Source organism: Cupressus sempervirens, chromosome 7 (genome assembly GCF_028749045.1).
Source record: "Cupressus sempervirens isolate cs-2001-9-10 chromosome 7, ASM2874904v1, whole genome shotgun sequence".
Lineage (NCBI taxonomy): Eukaryota > Viridiplantae > Streptophyta > Pinopsida > Cupressales > Cupressaceae > Cupressus > Cupressus sempervirens.
Genome location: NC_143124.1, coordinates 739677923 through 739684221, shown reverse-complemented (window position 1 = coordinate 739684221; position 6299 = coordinate 739677923). Strand labels below are relative to the sequence as shown.

Genomic DNA, 6299 nt, shown 5'->3' with positions numbered 1-6299 from the left:
TTTGAATATCTTATATATTCTATTTTTTATCAAATGATTAAATACACATAAAGATTTTAATTATATAATAATTACATTGACATTATTACTATAATAATTAAAATAATTATATTATTTTAAATTAATTAATTATTTAAATATATTATCAAACTTAAAATCAACTATTTTACATATACCGGTTTATATTACACCATCTAATCATTAAAAACATAGGTGAAATGGATTCCCTTCCATCTTTAGCTCTCACGTGGAAAGAAAGAGAAAACCTAAGATTCAATTATTATATTTAATAATGAAAATAACTTTATGAATATTAAACTTATATTATGAAATATTAGAAATAAAACTATACAAGGCTTATTAACATTATTATCAAAATGAGACCTTGATTTCAATATAACCTATTTCAACATAATAATAGCTAATTAATTTTTTTTTAAATAAAATATAAATCATATTTTATATAGCTTAGGTAATCTTATTATTATTAATTGGATTATATTGATAAAATATATTAAATATTTCATGAATTTAATTAAATTTTATAATTAAATTTATATAAAAAAATACAATTGATAATAAATAAACAAATAAATAAATATTTTCTTCTTAAAATAAATTTTGTAAATGATCTTGCCTTGAGTTAATTAATCTGACTATTCATTTCACTTTCAAAATATTTCAATTCTAATGATTCAATGGACAAATCTGAAAATAATGATGTTGTGTTCTATTTGATCAACAATTATTGAACTGTGTTCACTTTTAATCAATCATTTATAATCATCCAAACTTAAACATTTAATTGCTGTAGTGTCAATTGTTAATATGTATGTGGATATTCTATTACAAAGTAAACCAACTTAAAAGAAATCTTATGTATTTTGCCAATATAATAATGCACAACATTTGTTTTCATTATTTATTTATATTGCCATACGAATAACAAATTGAATAAAAATGTAATCCGTAATTTCTGCTCTCATTCTCAGAAATCAATAATAAGGACCAACAAATAAAAAATTAAAAACATTCATGAGAAAATAAATTGTATCTAGTTTTCTATCTATTTCAGTGTTTAATACAATATTCAAAATAAAGCTCTTTATCTTTTTTTTTAAAGATTAAAAAAATAGATTAACCTCCCTTACATAGCTTATGGTTACAGAGTATAATCTAGTATTTGCATTCTAGCGTTTAAGTGTGAAAAGAAGAAAATTGGAGGAGAGTCCAGATTTATTGTGAAAGACTAGATTACTAGAAGAAGTGACAGAAGACCATGAAACCTGGTGCGCCTCAAACAGAACCGATTTCTCCGTATGAAAAGGGAAGCGGAAGAAAGTGTGGAAGGGAACCTTGGGCCTCAAGTATTTGAACCAGTTGCCTCATTCCAGGCCTTGCTCGTGGAAGAGGATCACAACATACAACTGCCAATTTCAACACACGCTCCATCTCTTCCTCATCGTAATCACCACCAAGCAAGGGGTCAGCTGCATCCATCAACCTCTCATTCGCATACTGAGCTCGCACCCAATCAATCAATACGATTTGAGCGGCATCAACAGCCCTTCTTCCACAACAAACCTCCAACATCACAACACCAAAGCTGTACACGTCCGTGCTGCTACTCGCTTTCCCTGTGTTAATGATTTCTGGGGCGATGTATCCAGGTGTTCCCACAACACGACTTGTATGTGGGTTTTCATTCTGTTCATACAATCGAGCAAGCCCAAAATCTCCCAACTTTCCATTGAGTTCCGAATCCAGTAAAATATTGCTGGTTTTGATGTCTCTGTGCAGTACTGTTTTCTCCCATTCTTCGTGAAGATACAACAATCCAGCCGCCACATCCTTCAGAATCTTGAACCGTTCTGGCCATCCCAACACACCGTTTGGATTCTCGAAGATGAGGGTTTCCAGACTTCCACTGGGCATGTAATCGTAAACTATGAACAGCTCCCTTTTCCGCTTGCAGTAGCCTCTCATCTGCACCAGGTTTCGGTGCTTCAGACGACCCAAACTGGAAATTTCTGCTATAAACTCATCTATTCCTTCTTGACGGATAGATTTCACCGCAACTTCGAGCCCACTACCAGGAAGAACACCTTTGTAAACACGGCCGAATCCTCCACAGCCCAAAAATTGGTCGTCTCTGAATCCATTTGTGGCAAGATACAAGTCTCTATAGCTGAATCTACGTGGCCAATACCCAGCCTCCCATCCTGCAACGAAATTCCTGCGCTTTCTTCTCTTCAACCACAACAGAGAAACTACCAGCAGTACCAAGATTAAAACTGTAAAAATCACGCTAAAAATAGCTTTTTGTCTAATATTTAAGCTCTGTTGCGAAAGGAAGGATGGAAGATGAGTTGTGTCCAAGCGAGAAGCTGCTCCATTCGTACTGAAGCTCCAAGCAAGGATATAATGATCCTCAACATATGTTCCTGTAGCCGCAGAGAACCCAACATACATTTCTTCTTCAATAATGGCAGACAGACTGAAATTTTTCACATAGATAAGTGGCTTTTGCGGGCGAAGCGAGCCGGCTTGTACAATTGTTACATTGAGCTCCCTTTGAAGGTGATCATAATCAATCCAAGCTTGAATATTGTTTCCACTGTTGAGATCCAAATCCTGGAACTCGCTTTTGGTAGTCCAATAGCCCGCTGCCATGGACACCGTAGAAGTGAGATCGTTGATGTCCAGACCCACATGATTGTCGTTCATGTCTTGGAATTCCTCGTTCTTGACTGTGTCAAACTCGATGGCAAACAAGTGATTGTAGGGCTGTCCGTTGCTCGAAAGATTAACCAAACCCAGAAACTCAGTAGGTAAAACCCCGAGGGGCGACTTGCGAGAGGTCATGATGAAAGCCAATCCGTGTCCGCTTCTTAAGTGATCTGAAGAATCAGGTACCATGCTGAAGATAAATGTCGTGCTGAATGACCGAAATGTTGTGTTTGTAATTCGCACAGGGAGAGGGTAAACAGCGCGACCGAACAGGTACTGTGATTGATTTGTGAGGCAGATAACATTGGAATGCAATGAAGCGTTCCCGAATAAGTCGAGGGTCGTAGCATTGAATTCATTCAAGGTAAAAGTGGTATGGGTTTCTGCAATGGCAAGGACGACGAAGAATGCGAGGGCAAGAATCCTTACCACCCACATGATAATAGACCTTTGAATTGTGTTGGAGTTTTTCGTCGATGCTTCAGCTTTTGAAACCGTATACCCAAGGTCGGTTGCTTAGAACTCCGCATTAATGTTCCTTAAAAATCATTGGAGACGTGGTTGCACTCTCATCACATAAAAGGAGAGATCACGTACAGAACTTGAAAATGTATATGTGCGTGATTTACACGGTCAAACTATACTTTTGAAGAGATCTTTGTAATAAAATTTGCTGGATAGAAAAGGTAGGTTACTTTGCAAGAAGTAAAGTGAATTTGAACCTCATATTTACCATATGAAATATGAATGTTTACTTGTTATTATTAGTATTGTAATAAATTGTTAAACAAAAATTCTTAAATTGACATATTTTTATACTTAAATTTACTATAGTTAATTTGTAAGATATTGATAGAATAATACATAAAACTAGCCTAATAAATATCTTGGATTTAAAACAAGTCCAATAATTAACAACAAAAAAATCTCCTTAAGCCAAGTAGAAACTAGCAACCATAGACAAAAGGAAAGCAAGAGAGCAAGAGCGAACTCTCCTTATTCCAGTTCCTCAAGTTCTCTAGTAACAAATTCGACCAATTGCCTGCCAAAAAGCCATACAACGAACATGTTGTGTCCATGTCTTTGGCCTATGCACTCTCCTCCTTCCTAGCTTGCACAAGGTGGAGGGTGGTAGCAGCAGAACGCATTATATGCACACAAAAGTTGGCAACCCTATCAAATTTGTCATCTAAATCCTCATTTTTCTTGATCTGGTGATGGATTCCTCTAGTTTGGTAAAATTCAAATTGTCTAGAGGTTGTTTGACAATAGCATCCTACCCCATAGTGCTCTCCTCTTTCTAAATGCCACTGCACACCATATTGTGAATTATGTTCCATTTCGGTGAACCTCGCATTTAATAAATAAATGTAATATAGTAATCTAAACCTTTTTAACCAAGCTTTTTATCACATTTTGGTTCCTCCTCCTTGACAAGACAATTTTTTAAAGGGTACAAAACTAGTTCCAAAGATTGGGTGTTAGACAATAACGCCTTTTTGAGTATATAAAATACTAAAAAAAAGAATAGTTACAATGTAGTCTACAAATTGACTTTGATGAAATGGGTCAAATAATTTCATTGCATTATGATTTTAGTGAAGTTAGTAGAAGATTCTTCTAACCTCTTGTTTAGTTAAACAAGAGCATGTACTCTTTGTATAGCTTCCATTTTATATCTCTGAATTAGACATGGGAATATATGTTGAGGTGGAAGAAGTGAGGAGTCCTCTCAACATTCAAGATTGTAAATGAAATTGACATAAATTAATGGATGCCATTTCTTTAGAAAAAATAGATGGGATGTTTTAGTTCAAAGTTAAATATATTATAAATTAGTTCTACAATACTTTTAAAATTTAAATTTAGATGTATAATTTTTTATTGTCTAATTATAATAGTTCTACCAATACTAAGTAGAAATTAGTGTGTGTTTGAATGATAAGTCTACATTAAATGTGTATAACAAAACAATATTCATGATCTCTTATTTTCTTCTCTTTGAAAAACCATAATTTTTGTTTCTTTTTTTCATTTTCTTTTACAAATTTAGATATGTGAAATCTCTATCCTCAACTTACCATCATGAACTTAATTTTAATTTTAAATTTTTTAAAAATCATTTTAGCATATGTCTCTTGTAAATATTTTGGTCGTACATTAGCTTCCCTCTATTCTCTATGTATAATTAGTAAACTATAAATAATAAATCTCTTGTATTTGTTTTGGAATGTGCAAAAATCAAGCTCATTATTCTCCTTTGGAAAAATTTGAAATGGTGTATTTTGAGATACTTATCAAATAGATTAAATAAAGATTGCTTAAATTTTATTTTCTAATATAAATTTTAATGAAATACTAGCCTATTCTCTTTTTGAATACCAATTTTGAAGTTTGAACTCCTTTCAATGTGACTTTATTTTTACAATTTATATCTTGACAAACAAAATATAATTTCCATAGCAAGTTAAATCACGATATTGCTATTAGGATTGTACTCTATAGTTTTTTAGTCAAACTCATTGGCCCATGTTTCATGAGTAGTGGTTCACAAGAAACCATCTCCCATGAGAGCTAATAGAACACCAAGAACTCACTATGTCTAGGTAATTCTCATAGAGGTGAAGCATTTAAAATTCTTGGCAGATCATCAATCCTAGTACTTCTCTAGCTTGAGTGGACCTAACTATTTGGCTTTGTTATGGAAAATATCTCCTACTTGTCATTTGATGAGCTTAGGGGGCTTTCAAATGAATGTTTCATAAGAAACAACACTTGTTGAAGGTTTTGTGAATAAGGTTGCAAAAAAGACATGTTTAATCATGAAAGAAATTTTGTAGTTAGGCACACCTAAGCTATTGTTGTTTCTGGGATGAGTGACCTCCCAAGATGTCTCATCTCTTCACCTCTGTGAGCATCGCCTAGATGTAATGAGTGCTAACTATTCTATTCATTCTCATGAGAGATGGTTTCTTGTGAATGACTACTCATGAAACATGGGCTAATAAGTTTGAATAGAGAATTACATAATTGAATCTAAGTAGCAATATCACATTTATACTTGTAATTTATTTATTTATTTTTGTTTTGCGTTGGCCTACTCCTTTTCTTAATTTTAAACTAATAAACTAAAAATTAGCAAATCCTTCATATTGGTTTTAGATTGTCCAAAATTAAGGATATTATTCTCACATGGGAAAAGTTGTTATTGTGTGTTGTCAGGCAATTGTCACATACATTGATGAAGAGACACTTGTTATTTTTTCAAATATTAATTTTAACCCATTATAAGATTTTTTTCTATTTTCCAACATTAATTCGTAACTATTTCGAACATGACTTTTATTTTACATTTGTGTGAAAGATTTACCATTTATATCTTGTAATTAAATTAATAATAATAGATATTAAGTTAATAATAGATTTGTCTATTAAAAAAATTATTGTGTATTTTTTTTCGGTCAAGTTAATATAATAAAAGTTATTCTACTTGTTCATATAAATAATATTTAAAAAATGCTATGTAATAATTTTTTTCTGTCCTCATCTTTCCTATGTGACTAGTTTAA

General features: G+C 32.6%; 1 pseudogene across 1 annotated transcript; it reads right to left on the bottom strand.

Moving 5' to 3' along the window:
* Window positions 1-1089: 1089 nt before the first annotated feature.
* On the bottom strand, window positions 1090-3229 carry LOC149549378 (L-type lectin-domain containing receptor kinase SIT2 pseudogene; annotated as a pseudogene). The gene has a single exon (XR_016354466.1). The product of XR_016354466.1 is annotated as an L-type lectin-domain containing receptor kinase SIT2 pseudogene (transcript).
* Between the last annotated feature and the right edge of the window lie 3070 nt (window positions 3230-6299).